The sequence below is a fragment of the Artemia franciscana genome, chromosome 12 (genome assembly GCF_032884065.1).
Source record: "Artemia franciscana chromosome 12, ASM3288406v1, whole genome shotgun sequence".
NCBI classification, from domain to species: domain Eukaryota; kingdom Metazoa; phylum Arthropoda; class Branchiopoda; order Anostraca; family Artemiidae; genus Artemia; species Artemia franciscana.
The window spans coordinates 13,958,683-13,975,728 of record NC_088874.1 but is presented as its reverse complement, the minus strand read 5'-3'; the positions used below and the strand labels follow the sequence as shown (position 1 = coordinate 13,975,728).

General features: G+C 35.0%; 2 protein-coding genes and 1 pseudogene across 2 annotated transcripts in view; 1 reads left to right on the top strand and 2 right to left on the bottom strand.

The window, feature by feature from the left end:
- Positions 1-1,600, bottom strand: part of LOC136033719 (solute carrier family 52, riboflavin transporter, member 3-B-like) — a 117,813-nt gene extending 116,213 nt beyond the window's left edge. The window contains exon 1 of the mRNA XM_065714605.1: positions 1,435-1,600. The gene's annotated coding sequence lies outside the window, so the exon portion shown is untranslated. The remainder of the gene's footprint in view (positions 1-1,434) is intronic.
- A 4,447-nt stretch (positions 1,601-6,047) lies between these two features.
- LOC136033717 (arginine-glutamic acid dipeptide repeats protein-like) overlaps positions 6,048-17,046 on the top strand; it is a 185,175-nt gene continuing 174,176 nt past the window's right edge. Inside the window, exon 1 of the mRNA XM_065714601.1 lies at positions 6,048-6,183. The gene's annotated coding sequence lies outside the window, so the exon portion shown is untranslated. The remainder of the gene's footprint in view (positions 6,184-17,046) is intronic.
- On the bottom strand, positions 16,042-16,160 carry LOC136034225 (5S ribosomal RNA; annotated as a pseudogene).

The window sequence follows — 17,046 nt, the reverse complement described above, 5'->3', positions numbered from 1 at the left end:
AAAAGCACGCACAAATATGCTATGAAGCACGCTTGCACAACTGATACCCTGAAACCACGGGGGGGGGGCTCACCTTGTTCACCAAGAACACACGGTAAATGCACAGCTAGCTACCAACGGGAACCAATAATCGTCTTAAAATCAGCGCACTGCTAATCCAGCAACTATCTCCCTTGGCGAAAACAGTTTAATACGGGATATAATTTTCACAAATGGTAATAACGGTAAAATGGTTCTTTTTTCAGGATTATTTTAACTAGCTATCGAAACTGAAGCACAAACAGGCTGTGAATTGAATATTTTTAGCTTGTAGATAGTGGAAAATTTTACGCAAAACTGGGGCAAAGTCCAAGTTACCGCACATTCTTCAATACTAACGTTTAAGCCTATTCACAATTCAGAGATAGGTAAAATTATAGCAAACAGTATTACTGGCTTTCGTATAAAGTGAATATACCACTCGATGCCTTTTTTATGCTCTTTACAAATATAATAATCGCTTCTACTGGAAATTCAGACTTAAGCACTTTTTGACCTCTTAAAAATGACCTAATATGGGGTATAAAAAAGGCTTAAAACATTGCTCTCAAACTTTGTAACATTGGACTCAAACTTACTGTTTCATTATAAATCCATTTTGTTAATGTTATATTATCCACAAGCACTGATTTTCCACGATTAAATTGGATAAATAAATATTATCAATGTTATGGCGTTTTCTTCTTCCTTGTCGCCGAAATTTCAATTAAAGCATGCGTTTTCGGTCGTTTTTTACAAAATAATAGGATATTTGAAATCGCAAATCTGTAATAGTTTAGAAACAAATTTGGGCTATATATTTGCACATCAGGGGGGTGGGGGTAAAGCATAGCATATATTAAATACGTGAACTAACCATTGCTGTATTTAATATAGTTAAATTTATAGCAAATAGTATAACTGGCGTTCATAATAGCGGGCTTTCACATTTTCGACCAAAAACGCATGCTTTTATTTAAAATTTGATGTCAAGGAAGAAGAAAACATCATAACATTGGAAAAATTAATTTATCCAAATTACTATTGGAAAATCAGTGCTTGTGGATTATATAACATTAAAAAAAATTGATTTATAATGAAACAGTAAGTTTGAGATCAATGTTATAAGGTATTTAAGGTTCAAGACCAATTTTCTTAGCCTTTTTTATACCTCATATTTAGGTCATTTTTAAGAGGTCAAAAAGTGCTTAAATCTGAATTTCCGGTAGAAGTGATTATTATATTTGTAAAGAGCATAAAAAAAGGCATTGAGTGGTATATTCACTTTATACGAAAGCCAGTAATACTGTTTGCTATAAATTTACCCAGAGATATATGGATGGAGATAACGATTATAAAATCCAATAAGTGTCTTTTCAACAGCACTAAATGTTACGAAAAAATTGCGTTCTTTACCTTAATTTATGCTACAATTTAATCAGCAAAAAATCCAAGTTTCACTTTATTCAGTTGAGTATCCCACTTCTGACACCACTTATGTCGTAATCCGTATAGAGAACACAAGTTTTATTTACTATACTAAACAACATATAACGCTTCAACTGCTCTATTCACTCTTAACTCCGGTAGCTATCTAACTTATTTCATTCAACGGCGCGCAATTCACCACTCGCGACATCTGACTCTTAGTCTCTCGACACGAAACGTGATCTATATAATAAATTGGTAAATGATTTTTTAGATAAAATCACCACAAAGGATGGCTCGCCTTATATAAAAAATAATGTATTTGTTATAAGTTTTAATTTAGATCTTTGCTAAATTAATGTTCCCCAACAGAACATTAAAAAATAATAATAATAAGAACCGAGTATTTTAAACCAGGCTTTCGGGTGTTATTTCCCGAAAATGTAGAAGAGATATGGGATTTTGCTTGGGTTGCGGAAGAGATAACAAACATTTTATAAGTATTCGTAATTGACGGATACTTACTCGTTGTGAATATTCATCGATAATACTACTAACGTTTTATAAGTATTCATTCCCATTTGGGCTCTAACTAGTTTACCTTCGAAGCAACAGTGATTTACTTAGACAAAATGTAGCAAATTCGCAAAATCAAAATTTCAAATGAAAAAATTCAAAGAAGGAATTCATTTCGAAGCATTTATGTAAGGTTCAGTTCTAAGAATAGCAAGACCTCTGTATCCGCGTTAAAAAAAATCAAGATTTTTAAGAAAAAAGTTACCTCTAGAAGGTCAAGGAAAGATGATGCGAGATACTAACTTTAGAAATTACTTCTAATTCTAGGAAGCATTTTCGTATATATCAGAGTCAAGGTCGTCTTGTTCACTTTTCTTAGTGATACTTGATAAAAAGCCAAAGGGCTTTAAAATCAAAAATCTAGGAAAAATTTAAAAAATGGCAGTGGCGACTTTTCCTGCCATTTCCTGGAAATTTAGAAGATATATAAATTTTTGACTCCAAGTTCTCGAACAGATAATTTGATGTTTTACGGGAGTCCGACATTAGCTGGTCCCTAAGAAGTTTATTTTCGGAGCTAGGACACTTTCATTGTGTTATTATTGAATATTTTGTAGTTGGCGAGGAAAAAATAATTTTTCTTTTTTTCTGAAAGATTACTGGAAGTTTTACACAAATTTCCATGAGATTGTCCCATTCTCCGTTTAAGAGATTTTTTCTCTTAATGTTTCCGAGCTATAGACCGCTGTTCACGAGGACAAAGTAATTACGAAAGAAGTAGTGTTGCCCCATAACATAATGAAAGGCGCTCACATTTGATTCAATAAACTGTTTGACTCTTTTTTAGGATACCCAACCCATAGTGTGTCAAATGCCTCGATGACAAAAGACATTTTGTATTGGCCGCCAACTTTAACTCCAGAAATGGACCTTTCACTAGGCAAACATATGCCTAGTGAAGTTTTTGGCCTAAACTACCTACATCCCCATGACGGTCGACGTTTCTCCGAGAAAGCATACTCAACGCGAGAATCGTTTGTTTGATGCAGTCAACTCAGGAAGCGATATAATTAGGTCAAAAGGGCCAAGGACCGAACAGAATGCTTCCTGTTCTTCAGAAGAAGTGATTGAGCATGAGATATGTTATGTGGTCCAAGCTGCTTGAGGTAAAGCTTAATTGTAACAACAGCATTAGCTCGTCAACTTTCAGAGACGGGTACTCATTCTGAAGCACGTGAAATAGTCCTGGATCAAAGAACTTGAAAGACCTGGGTTAAAAGCCCAAAGCGACTGCAACAAAGAGTTATCTCTAGCTCCCCCAGCATGGTGTACCTACATTGATTTTCCTATAGCATTTTCAGGGGGTTACTCACAACATGGTGCGACTACACGGCATTTCCAGGGCCTGGTGTATTTAGCCACTTTGTGTACCTATATTGTCAGCTTTTCAGGGGTTACTTGACACATGACGTAGGACAGAGGGGGACGATATACCTAGAGCTGGTTTTACCAATAAACTAGGACTATTCTAAACATTAAGACTGGGTAAATTCAACAGTGTTTATTGCTTAAAAGTATCGAAACAAAGAAAAAACAAGAGCTAAGAGCTCATATTCTACTTCTGACGAGGTCGGAAGAGCCAAAAGGCAAGAGCTCACATGGCACGAGCTCTAGCAAAATTCTAAGAATCAATAGATAGATTTAAAAGGAAAATCAGAAGCTTAATGCCGGTCGGGATTTAAAATAAGAGCTCTGAGACACGAGGTCTTTCTAAATATCAACATTCATTAAGATCCGATCACACACTCGTAAGTTAAAAATACCTCATTTTTTTAATTTTTACTCTCCCTTCAGCCCCACAGATGGTCGAATCGGGGAAAACGATTTCATCTTGTCAATTTGTGCAAGTCCCTGACACTCAGAACAATTTTCATCGTCCTAGCACGTCCAGAAGCACCGAACTCGCCAACGAACTGGACCCCCATCGTAACTCCCTCAAAGAGAGCGGATCCAGTTTGGTTACGTCAATCACATATCTACGACATTTGCTTATTCTACCCACCAAGTTTCATCCTGATCTCTCTGCTCTAAGTGTTTTCCAAGATTTCCGGTTTACCCCCCACTCCCTTCAGTGTCACCAGATCTGGTCGAGATTTAAACTAAGAGCTCTGAGACATGAGGTCCTTCTAAATATCAAATTTTATTAAGATCCGGTAACCTGTTCTTAAGTTAAAAATACCTCAGTTTTTCTAATTTTTCCAAATTAACACCCCCCCAGGTCCCCCAAAGAGAGCGAATTCAGTCCGGTTATGTCAATCACTTATCTAGGCTTTATACTTATTCTTCCCATCAAGTTTCATCCCGATCTCTATACTTATTCTTCCCATCAAGTTTCATCCCCACTCTAAGCGTTTTCCAAGCTTTCCCGTTTCCCCCTTCAACTCCCCCAATATTACCAGATACGATCGGGATTTAAAATAAGAGCTCTTAGACACGAGGTCCTTCTAAATATCAAATTTCATTAAGATCCTATCACCCATTCGTAAGTTGAAAATATCTAATTTTTTTCAATTTTCCCTCTCCATCCAGCCCCCCAGATGGTCGAATCGGAGAAAAGACATTTATCAAGTCATTTTGTTTGGGCCCTTGACACGCCTACCAATTTTCATCGTCCTAGCACGTCCAGAAGCACCGGACTTGCCAAAGCACCGAAAATCCCCCCAACTGCCCCAAAGAGAGAGGATCCGTTCCAATCCAATGTCAATCAGGTATCTGGAACTTGTGCTTATTCTTCCCATTAAGTTTCATCCCGATCTCTCCGCTCCAAGCGTTTTCCAAGATTTCCGGTTTCAAAGATTTGTATTTCCCCCCTCTTCCCCGGATCCAATTCGAATTGAAAATGGAGCATCTGAGACAAAAGATCTTTCTACATATCAAGTCTTATTAAAATCCGATCACCCATTCATCAGATAAAGATACCTCAATTTTCACGTTTTCCAAGATTTTCGGTTTCGCCCTCCAGCCCCACCCCCCAATGTCACAGCATCAGGTCGGAATTTAAAATAAGAGCTCTGAAGCACAAGTTCCTCTAAATATCAAATTTCATTAAGATTTGATAACCCGTTGGTAAGCTGCAAATACCTCATTTTTTCTATTTTTTCGGTTATGTCAGTCACGTATCTTGGACTTGTTCTTCCCATCAAGTTTCATCCTTACCTCTCCACTCTAAGGGTTTTCCGAGATTTCCGGTCCCTCCCCCCAAATCCCCCCAATGACACTGGATCAGGTCGGGATTTAAAATAAGAGATCTGGGTTACGACTTCCTTCTAAATATGAAAATTAACTAAAGTATTTAACCTCCTATGTTTTCCTTATCGTTTGTGTCTGATCACAAGTGTTACTTTTGACCAGACGGATCCAGGCTACTCCTCTGTTTTGTGTATCCTGAATTTCATTTGGAAGTAACTTTACGCCCTAGGCATATCACATCTGTCGGTAAAAAAAAAAAAAAAAAAAAAAAAAAAAAAAAAAAAAAAAAAAAAAAAAAAAAAAAAAAAAAATGACATAGCATTTTTCTTGATCCTAGTGTCACATTTGTAATTAAAAGGCGGGAAATTAAAGTTGCAAGAAATTTGGTTTAACGCTTTGTAGAAACATTAATTTGTGGCCAACTGCTCTAGTAATCCTAGCGTACTTCTTAACCTTTGTAAGATTCCTCTCACAGATAGATGAATCGCTCCGTCTTTTCTAGTTTTAAAAAGTGTGCGTTAAACTTTGACTGTGATTGGTCAGTCTAGAAATTTACGCTTGAAAGTTAAACAATGTTCAACTCATAATTGGCGCTGTAGTCGTGCGTAATTCTGATTTTATCGACAGATATGACTATGGTGTGGCTCCGGAATTATTCTCTAAAAACTTTTAGAAACCATTTGATTTTTTAGCTCATTTTGATTTGAGTTGATTGTCTTTTACACTGAAAGCAACAAAACTTCCTAATCCACCCTCATGTATTATAAACTTCTGCCCCATGTAGAGTATTTCTTGAGGCTCTTTTAAACAACCGCGCTCTCTACAGCAAAACCAACGAATCCTGAATTTCCTGTCAGTGTTGCTTTGTCTCTTGCTCGAGTAGTATGAGAGAGACCTGTGATTTTTAATTCTATAATTTTGGAATATTTGAAGATTAGACAAGTTTTGGATATTTCAATTAATGCTATAGAGGTTGGTTTTATCCTGCATATGTCCGTTGTTTGGCAAAATTCTAGTTAATTGACTTCTTGCTATCTCGGAAAGGGTTTAGGTTAGGAAAATGAAACTTTCAGGGACGGGTCTACAGGCTAAAGTATGTCCTAGGAAGGTATTTTAAAGTACTCACCCCCACTCCTTCTGCCCCTAGAGGGCCCAAAAATTTGCCTACATGACAGGTCTATACCTATTAAAATTTTGACAAAACAACATTTTACCTTAATTTTCAGTTACTAGTTGCTTTTTCTCTGCCTTTAGTTCTGAAAATGCAATTCCTGTTATTTGACTAGAATTTCGAGCCATATCAATATTTTTTTTTTTCAAAATTTAGGAAATGTATTTGCATATCTTTAAAACCTTATAAAATGGAATTGAGCCAAGTTATGAAGCTGAAAACAATTTTGTTGTACTTCAATTAAGCAGAAGATCTATTTTACAAGGTTTCACTTTTATAACACACATATTTTTAAAGGTCAGGGCCCTTTAGAGGGAGAAGGAGGGAGGTAGTTGCTTCAAAATACCTTCTCGGGACATACTTTAGTCTATAGATTCATCCCTGAAAGTTTCATTTCCCTAACCCAAACCCTTTCTGAGATAGCAAGAAGTCAATTAACTAGAATTTTACCCGTTGTTTTTATTGTTTGTTTACTGAATTAGTTTGGCCAACGGTAACGTACAAGCTAGCTTAGATTATCTCAATTATTAGTGTGTCTACTGATATGGGCCTACCCAAGCCTAATGAATGCTCTGTGTGATTTTGCCTGCTTTAATATCAGCCTAGACAGACACGCATGCTTGATTTTTTGGGGCAGGGCAATAATAGTGTAAACACTCCATTTGTCCTTCCCAGATTAGCCCTTCCAGGTACCGTTCCAGATTAGGGGCGCCATGGCTCTATCATGTATGATTTTTTACTATGCACCCTCCCCCCCTCCGAGAAACGGGTTTTTATTCAGTCTCTCGATTATCTTTGTCTGTGATTGAGTGCAATATTATCAAAATACTATTTAAAATGATTTAAAAATGGGATAAAATGGAAGGCATCATGATATGACTAACAGAAACATGCTGTATTTTGTAAAGTAAGAATTTTATTGTTTTAATCCTACCCATCAAAAGTTATGTGCCTGATTTTAGAAATAGGGGAAAAGACCCCTTAAATGTCATAGAATCTTAACAAGAATTACACCATCAGATTCAGTGTATCAGAGAACCGTACTGCAGAAGTTTCAAGCTCCTACCTACAGAAGACATATCACGGATGTCTGTTTATTTGTTTGTTTGCTTCTTTTGTTTTTTTTTCAGGGGTGATCGTAACGACCCAGTGGTCCTAGAATGTTGCGAGAGGGCTGATTCTAACGGAAATTAAAAGTTCTAGTGCCCTTTTTAAGTTACCAAAAAAATTGGAGGGCACCTAGGCTCCCTTCTACGTCCATTTTCCCCAAAGTCACTGGATCAAAATTATGAGATAGCTATTTTATTACAAACTTTGACCAGTGTGTTTTAAGTTACAAACTTTGACCAGTGTTTACATACAGTAAAGGTTATTGGGAAGTGTACAGGCGTTTTCAGGGGGATTTTTTTGATTGGGGGGGGGGTTGAGAAGATGGGGTTATATGGGGGAACTTCCAATGGAAGAATGTGTCATGAGGGAAGAGAATTTCCATGAAGGGGGCGCAGGATTTTCTAGCATAATTTAAAAAGCAATGAAAAAGTAAATATGAAAAAGTTTTTTCAACTGAAAGTAAGGAGCAGCATTAAAATTTAAAACTAACAGAAATTATTACGCCTATGAGGGGTTCACCTCCTCCTAATACCTCGCCCTTTACGCTAAAGTATTTTTAGTAATTTCAACAATTTATTCTACGGCATTTGTGATTCAGGGCTCATGCTTAAGGAATTATAACAAACAAGTGTAGAAATATAAACAAATTCGCGTGTGTTTGACTACTCAGAGGCATGGGAGTAAAGATGGACGTGTAAGTTCGGTGCATCTACGAAAGATAGTACACGACCCCTTACAATTACAGTATTTTCTTCGTTGCTCATTGACATTCGTTCTCTTATCAGCTGTTAATCCATTAAACTTCTATAATAAGATGGTATATACTTGCTTTTTGATCCTTTGATCTTTTGTTAATTGATTTTGGGAAGGCTCTAGAATGTCTTTACACGCATGTCAGTGTCAAAAGCTAGGAAAAGACATTACTTATATGGTCATTCGCCAGTTAGGGAAAGAATTGTCAAACTCCTGGTATCTTGTAGGGAGTGGGTCATCCACTTTGCGACTGTGGTTCACCTGGCAATCAGAGAAATTTTGGCCCAAATATCGACTAAATACTTGCGTTAATTTATTATATCGAAATCACTTGCATACAGACCTGTTTATTAGGCTATAGTTGTAATTGCAGCTATATTAATGTCTTTCGTCATTTCGTTGTATTTGTCTATTTGAAAATTTTTCGATTTAATATTTTCGTATTTGTATTTTAATATTTCGTGTTTAGTATTTCGTATTCTTTTCAAGCGCCGATTCATCAAACATGTTCAGTTCAATAATGACGAATTCTCCTAAAATATTAAAGTCAAAGAAGCAAAAATTTACTTTAAACACAATTTTACACAATGTAACACAGCACAAAACACAGTGTAAACAATGCAAACACAAATTTACTTAAAGTGTCAACTCCTCAAATATGCCAAGGATAAATGCTCCATGGACTCTTGTTGTGGTATTCTTGATTTTTTTCGGGCAAATTTTAAGAGGCGTGGAGTTAATCGCATATTTGATGCCGTGTTTTAGCAAAAATTCGTGTTGACTTAATTAGTCTCATTGCTTGGGTGGAAAGAAAGTTCTTATTATACGATTTTTGCCAATATTTGAGGCCTAAATAACGTACAAAAACGGATTTAAAAATGCAGCTTGTTTAATGAAAGTAAAGAGTAAAGTTGAAACTTCAAACGAACAAAATTATTATTTCGTGGTTGGTGTATGCAACACATTTTTGAAAAAAAAATATTAGGCAAACTTGCTCGTAATATTTCCCTATATTTATAGAATTCTGAAAACTGGCGCTTTGCAGAAAAATGAGCTTTCTTGATTTTTCTAGAGAGATAAAATCTTGGCGTAGCATTTGTTGATTTCATAGCCGGTAAAAGAATATTGAGGACTTTATTAATTACCGTTTTAGTTTATGCAGGCCATTTAAGGATTTTCTTGTTTCTGTTCTGGTTTTGTGTTTTAAATAATTTCAGTAATTTTAACAGGACTGAAAAAGTATTAAAAGTCTTAGCTGATCGATAAAAGAGTTTTTGACCCAGCTCCTGGAGAACCAATTTTTTTCTGTGCATAAGGGTCACATAAACTCAATGGCTTACACATAAGTTTTAAGTAATAAAGAGGAAAATTGTTGACTCTTTTTCGGGCAAACAAATATACTTAGGATATAAGTGATTTTGGCACTCTGGTCCTTCATCTAAACATAATATTTGGAGTTTCATTTTCTCCTGAAACATCCCTGAAAGTTTCATGTCACGCTCACAAGTCGTTCCATAGGAAAGAAATGGAAGAGTTTTTTTGGTAGGTTTAATGTAGTTCGGAAAACGGCTTAGCTTTGCGGTGTGAAAACAGCCGCTTTGTTTGTTTTTATGACTGGCGTCTTTTGAAAGCTTTTTAATAAATCCAATACCATTTGATTCCGACTTTCTCTGTGTGTTGTTCATGATATAACTACTTATCGAATTTGTCATCACAAATCCTGGCTATGTCCATAGTTTAAAATGAACACACCATTAAAATAAATCATATTCGTAGTTACAGAAATGAGGCAAAATAAACGACCATGCTAACAATGATTCTTAAAAGAAGAAAACAAAGAATCGTAATTTGGGAGGTCTGTGGTGAGGGAACTCATGTAAAAGAGGCTGTTCGGACCATAGCTTCTCTTAAATGCCCAGGTTACAATAGTGCTGCCCACGTTTTCAAATATTTGTTCTGTTAAATATTTTTTTGGGGGAAGGGGCTTGACGAAGCTCGTGCCTTAACTATCAGTATAAATCCCTCCCTGTAGAAGAATATAAAATTCTTGTCGGAGTAACCGAATTTTTTTTAGAGGAATTACAGTTCATGCTTGTTATTGTGAGTTCTTTTTATTTTTTTGATGGTGACTACAGATAATTAGTTGGTATTGCAAACAAAGTGTGTATTCGTTTTATTTCTTAATCTTGTCTGCTTCTTTTCTCATCTCTATAAACAAATAAAATAAAACTTGACTTCAGCCATTTTAATTTCAGTTTAATTATTTTCGTTCCCTTTAATTTATTTCCATTTCGCTTTTACAAACACATCTGACTCATTAGTCGTGGAGCGCTTTAATTTTATTAGAAATGAATTTTTTACTGCTGGCAGTTTCCAAGCCATAGAAGAGGGGAAAGTTCCTTGGAACCTTTCTTTCTTATTAAGACTTAAAAGATGAGGTCGACAAATGTGTTCTTTTGACGGCCTTTTGTGTTTTCTCGAAGAAAACATCTGATTATTAAATCATGGGCATAAAAAGGTGAATAATTAGGATCTGCAAGCATAGAGACAACCAAGATTTGTTGGAAGGGTGTTATTCTTTGAGGGCCGGCTTCACGATTTGGGCAATCTGATGTCTGCTTTTCCTGCAAAATGCATTTGATTATAAGCCCAGACAACAGAATATTAGAACCAGCACATTAAGAATATTATAATTTCAGAGGAGGGGGTGTGTCATAACCCATGAGAGTATGTTTGATACTTTTCTGTGCAGCCTTCCAAAATTCACTTTTTGATTGGTAGCTTTGGGCTTGAGGTCGTTAGAAGAGAATGATATACTTATAGGCCGTAACCTTAACGAAACTCGTCTACTGCTAGTCAAACACGTCGAGAAAAACTCCGCACCGCGTATGGATTTATCGTCACCAGCAGACTCCTTATGCCGAAAGTATCTCGCGAATATGTATAACGCTGTCGCACTGCCGCATGTTCTATCTTGTCGCAGTGCCTTTTAGAATTTATTAACTGACACCCAAGACCGCAAGCTTCGGTCCCTTTATTTTAGGTTCGCGAAGTTCCTGCTGCAATGCCCCTTGTGGACGATAAATACTTATATGATTGATAAACACAGGATTGCAGACCCCAGTATCGCGGTAAACCGGTTTATTTCTAATTTCCAGGCAAATTGGAACCATCCCTGGCTTAAACATTTCTACAGTTCTTGATTGTTTATTTTTTTTTTCATGTTGTGTTTTAAATTTCTCTCCGTTTTCTTCTCTTTTTTCTTTTATATTTTTTCCTTGTACTCCGTTTTGTTCCATGTGAAAAATACGGGTAATAAATATTTCACTTACTTACTTATCACTTTATAATGCTTATTTTGGATTACAGCTGTAGGTTCATACGGGTTTGCGCTTTGTCTTTGGAGGGGGTGAGGTATTTCTCTAGGAAGGGGAAGGGATGTTAAGAACGTGGCAATACCTATTGGATCTCTTATTTTAGGAATAAACCTCCACATCATGAATCGTACCCTGGGGGATTTATTTCATAAAACTCTTTATGTTTTCTGTATAATTCATCTTTTGATTTTTCGAATTCGGGTCCAATCCTTTTAAAATTGTCAGGGTAAATAAACTCATCTGGATAATCGCCTTCATCCACCTATTCTCCCCTTGTATGCAGGTGTCAATAAAACTACGCTGTCTCCCAATTAATAATCTCGTGTATATATTATTAATATATTAATATATTATTAATATATTATATATTTAATATATTATTAATATAATATATTAATAATATATTATATATTATAATATATTAATATATTATTAATAATCTTGTCTCCCAAAATTAATATCTTGTGTATATATTTTATATATATATTAGGTTTTCTACTGTAAGATATAAGCGAAACAATGGAATTCATTCAGTAGCTATAAAGTAATATCTGGTTTTAAAAATAAGCCTGTCCAAATTAACTCAGAAAGCAAGACCCATTAATAGATGAACATGGAAGTTTATTTTATTGAAATGACATGTGTAATGTAGTTGAGCTTCGCGAGGTGCACTTCTAGGCCTAGAAGGGTCGTATGTTTCTACTTGTTTCAGAATATTCGATAAACAACAAAACACATACTGATGAAAGAAAGTGTAAAGTATTATTTGTTTTTGAAATTTAAAACATCAAGTACTGAAAATTGGCGGGGCCATTATAAAATGAAGTGAACTATAATTTAACGGAAATACTGTATGTAACCTTAACATTTTAGCTATGTATTAAAGAAAGAAACTTTGTTTATGTTTTAATCAAAGATATAAGATTTATTTTGGCTGATATAGACACTACCACTAACACAATATAAGTAGCGAAAACTCCTATGCTCTCCATTAAAGAATTTTTGGTCTACATCAGTCACATACCTTTTTTCGTCACTCCGCCTTCTTTAATGTCTATGTTGTAGTAGCAACTGAAGCTGTTGCTGTGACGCTAAGGGAAACTACCCTTTTCGCGTGCTGTGATGTGTTTAGTTTCTGAACCAAATTTTCGCTACTGTTTAATATTTTACTGTGATCATTAGTAACAACTAAAGGCAGTGTCAGGTTGCCTGGGGCCAATGCAGCAACACACACTCCTCTTCTGCATAAATGCGATATGTGGAAAGACGATCTGTCTATAATCAATGCAAAACCTTTTTTAATACAAACCTACACCCATTTTTAATGGAAATTAAATAAAAAACAAGTTTTTTTTTACTGCAAGTAAGGAGCGACATTAAAGCTTAAAACGAACATAAATTATTCTGTATAAAAATGGGGTTGTCCCCTCCTCAACGCCCCAGTCTTTACGCTAAATTTTGACTCTTTCTCTTAAATCTAATTTTTGAAACAATGAAAAACTTTAGCGTAAAGAGCGAGGCGTTGAGGACGGGTCAAACCCTTTTATATACGGAATGATTTCTGTTCGTTTTAAGTTTTAATGTCGCTCCTTACTTGCAGTTAAAAAACTTGTTTTTCTTATTCAATTTCTAAACGTTTTTTAATTAATGCATGTTTTGATTTCGGCTCACCGCACATGAATAATTAAAAAGAAATTTAATTTTTTTTTGCTAAATGGCTTTATCATAGCTTTGATCGGACGATTTAGATAAAAAAAGGGTTGAGCGAGGAGGCCTAGTTGCCCTCCAATTTTGGTTCCTTAAAAATGCAACTAGATTTTTTTTTTATTTTTTTTTACGAATGTTTTTGTTAGTAACGAACGTAACGAACTTCTATATTTGTGTATTTTATTATGTATATGATAAAGGTTTGCCCCCTCGTCAATACCTCACTCTTTACACTTAAGCTTGGATTATATCCCAAATCTTTAAGAATGACCCCTGAATCACAAAGACCGTAGAATAACTAGTTGAAATTACTAAAAATACTTTAGCGTAAAGAGGAAGTTATTGTGGAGGAGACGAACCCCCTTATATACTTACTTTATGTCCGTTTTAAGTTTTAATGATGCTGATTACTTCCAGTTGAAAAAAATCATTTATTTTATCATTGTTTTTTTTTTTTTAAATAATGCTAGAAAATCCTACGCCTCCTTCGTGGAAATTCTCTTCCCTCACAAAAATTTCTGCAATGAAAGATCCCTAGAGTTTCGGTTACCATTGAGCCGGTTCGCTCCTTACTACAGTTCGTTATTAAATTTTCAATCTGAAAGCTCCAGGCTAATATCTCCCCTCCCCATCTCCGTCCTGTGAACGTGTCGCGTGTACATTCATTGGTATACCATCCTATAATAGTCAAAATTTTTCAAACAATTTGAATGCCATATGTTTGACTCTTTATAAACATCTAGGCTATATATAACCTGTAAAGCCAACTCATTAACATTATGTAATTAAGCTCATTGAATGACAAAAAGAAGTAACAATTTTTCATTAATGAATTTGCTTCTGTCATTTACAAGCCCTTGAGGAGAATTTGAATGATTTATGCTACTAGTTGCAATCTTAAACACAATCCAAAATTTCCCTTAAGGATATTTTAGTGGTCACGCTAAACGATTATTTTTCAAAGGATTGCGTAAGCAATTTGTAAGATGCTTTTATTGAAATTTACAGAAGATTTTTATGTGTTTGGACGTGCTCCTTTGCAACAAAGAAGTAACGATTGGGCACCAACATCCGTCTGAATTGGATTGAAATATGCATGTAGGGGAGATTGGGGCTAGATGAAACAGTTAATATTCCATTTTATTGAGGAGACTGAAGGGATATTTTGAAAGGGATGTTATAAGCAGGCGGTTATAATTCCAGGTATAAAAGTTTTTATTGAGTGCAAATCAAATTTAGGTACTTACGTGTTATAGTGAACACACCCAAGAAGTGAAGCTAGGTTAAACCTAATGGAATATAAAAAAGGTGAAAATATAATACTTTAGCAACAAAATTATGGAAACTACAGAAGAGGATTATGGAAAGCAGGCCGTTCAGAACGCATTATATTAAATATCTAAACTAACCAACTCTATATATTAAATGTTTCAATAAAATTTATCTGCTTAGTAGTTTATCTCACGGAGACTAAGCTAATTATCTCTGAATGCAGCAAGAGAAACCGGGTTTTACTCAGATCAAAAGATCAGTGTGGTCACTATAACACATAAGTACCTAAATTAAGTATAAAAACTAAATTCAAAAATTACTCTTCACGTTAATCGTCTAAACCTTCTCATATTAAATACTACTCTGAATCACTAGAATTTATTTCCGCAATTGAGTTGCAGTTGCGGAAATAACCGACGCTGATACTGGTTTTATCAGTTTGTTATCAGCTTTTTTTCTTTTGTAAATCATAATCATTTTCTTCAAACTTGACTTTCATACCTATGGACTTTTTTGAGTCTTTAATAGTTACTTTTTCAATTACTTCGCTCGTTAAAATTTTTAACTCCAGAGTCTGTCTTGCTCTTGTATTTAGTTTTGTTTTGCGAGTTTTGGGAAACGGACCAACGACTACCGGACTCACAACCCTGTTGTAACCTATTCATCAATAAATATTTGCCTCGGTTTAGCATAACCCATTGTAGTTTCCTCGCCAGGTGATTTATCTTTCTTCTAATAAATCGAAACAAAGTCGTTTTGTCCATTTTTTTAAGCTGCAGCTGCCTCCCTTTACACCATCGTCTTATTGTGTTAGCGTTGTTGTTGTTGTTGTTGTTGTTTAGTTGACGTTTGAGCGAATTAACCGCTCGTATACGTGCGATCCTCTTTTGAAATTTTGTCTTATGAAGCCGCGTCACTTTGAAAATCTCAAATAAAATTTTGGCACAGGCCACGTCAACGCTTAAGATATATTGGGAGAATACTAGGACGTTGTACAGAGTGTTCTTGCTTAAATCACTGGTGCTAGTATGAATATCACACCTCTATTCTGCTAATATTGCTTAAAATATCTGTGAAAAGAAACATATTCAGATTTAAATAAAGCTAAAATACAAGAATAAATCGATAAATAAAAAGGTCAATACAATAAAAATATAAGTTAATGCTGTTATTACAATTAAGACATTTATAAATGGAAACATTAATACGAAAAAGAAAGGTCAATACAATGAATATAGAAGTCAATACATTAAAAAAAAAAAAAAAAAAAAATCAATCAGAGAATGTTATGTAGATTACAACTCTTTATATTCTTAGTCAACAACAACATAGTCTTTCTATGGACCCACTTAGGGGACTTAGCCTGACCTAGGATTGCTCTCATTGTGAAAGGACCAAAATACTTCATAATTTGGTTTCTAAACAAATTTCTAAAAAAGATGCCAACAGCACCCGGTGTTCCTAGGCGGTCACCCATCCAAGTACTGACCGGGCCCGACGTTGTGTGACTTCCAGGATCTGACGAGACTGGCTACTTTCAACGTGGTATGGCCGTTGTGTTAGTGTTTCGCCCCTGTCCGTCTTCCTCGTATACGTTCACACTATTTTCCGAAAGTACAAAAATAGGATCGCTGTTAAAATTGTGCTGGGGCACGTTGATACACTCTCCTGTCTCAATCAGCCCCAGTCTCCCTATATATATATATATATATATATATATATATATATATATATATATATATATATATATATATACTTTTTTTCTGGACAGGCCACTTTCAAGTCGCTGTAAAACAACGAGGTTTTCCTAAGACCAGTACCTACATACATTGCTATTCTAAAAAAAAAAAAAAAAAAAAAAAAAAAAAAAAAAAAAAAAAAAAAAAAAAAAAAAAAAAAAATCATACGTACATATTTGCTTGTATGTATTGCGTCTCTGTGCCACTGTGGTAGACGTTTATTAACGCTGACACAGTCAAAAAAAGTCTCCTCCAATATTCATATTATAGCACTTTGTAGTAAAATATGGGGAAAAAGAAAACACTTGAATATCCAGATATTGGACTCAAAACATATTTTTGAGAGAGTCTAATGATTATTAGCCTGCCTTGATAATATTATAAAATTGTAATTCTAGCAAAAAAACATGTCAGAATTACTTTTTAACTCTGCGGACAATTGTAAATTCTATGATTTTTATGAATACATAAATTCTATGAATACATCAGCATTCTAACATTCCAAAATTTTATCATAATAAAATATTACCTTGTCTTGCTTTATATCCAATTGCTCTTGGAAAATCATGTCAAATTCTCACTAATTCTGTAAAATTTGAAACGGCTTAGTAAGTATCTTAGACTGGGAAGGGATGGATATTGATGATTGAAAACACTTGCCCGGGCCGTAATGTTGAACATATATTCTGAAAGTTTCAATCTCCTT